The sequence below is a fragment of the Tupaia chinensis genome, unplaced genomic scaffold (assembly GCF_000334495.1).
Source record: "Tupaia chinensis unplaced genomic scaffold, TupChi_1.0 Scaffold000037_21, whole genome shotgun sequence".
In the NCBI taxonomy this organism is placed as follows: domain Eukaryota; kingdom Metazoa; phylum Chordata; class Mammalia; order Scandentia; family Tupaiidae; genus Tupaia; species Tupaia belangeri.
This window is the reverse complement of record NW_006159480.1, coordinates 1,573,843-1,574,610: the sequence shown is the minus strand read 5'-3', so window position 1 is coordinate 1,574,610 and position 768 is coordinate 1,573,843.

Below are 768 nucleotides of genomic sequence, written 5' to 3'. Positions count from 1 at the left end.
TATAGATGCAAAGTTTTTCAACAAGATACTAGCAAATAGTATACAACAGCTTAGAAAAAAGATTTACATCATCATCAGGTAGGCTTTATCCCACGAATGCAAGGTTGATTCAACATACAGAAAACCATAAATGTTATACACCATGTTAATAGAAAGAAAGATAAAAAACCATATGGCCATATCGGTTGATGCAGAAAAAGCATTTGATAAGATACAGCATCCCTTCATGATCAAGACTCTCAGCAAAATCGGCATAGAAGGGTCATTTCTCAACATAATAAAAGTTATCTATGAAAAACCCATAGCGAACATCATGCTCAATGGAGAAAAGCTGGGTACAAGAAAAGGATGTCCAGTTTCTCCACTCCTCTTCAATATAGTACTGGAAATTCTGGCCATTGCAATCAGAAAAGAGGAAAAAATAAAAGGAATTCAAATAGGAAAAGAAGAGGTGAAACTCTATTTGCAGATGGCATAATTGTATACATAGAAGACCTAATGGTTTCCATACAAAAATTTCTGGAAGTAATACATGAATACAGTAAAGTTTCAGGATACAAAATTAATATCCAGAAATCTATAGCATTTCTGTATATGAACAACAGGCAGACTAAGATAGAACTGAAAAAATTTGTTCCATTTACCATAGCCACAAAAAGTGTAAGATACTTAGGGATAAATCTAACCAAAGAACTTAAAGACCTTCACAAAAAAAACTATGAGAAGATTAAAAAAAGAAATTGAAAATGACACAAAAAAGTGGAAGGA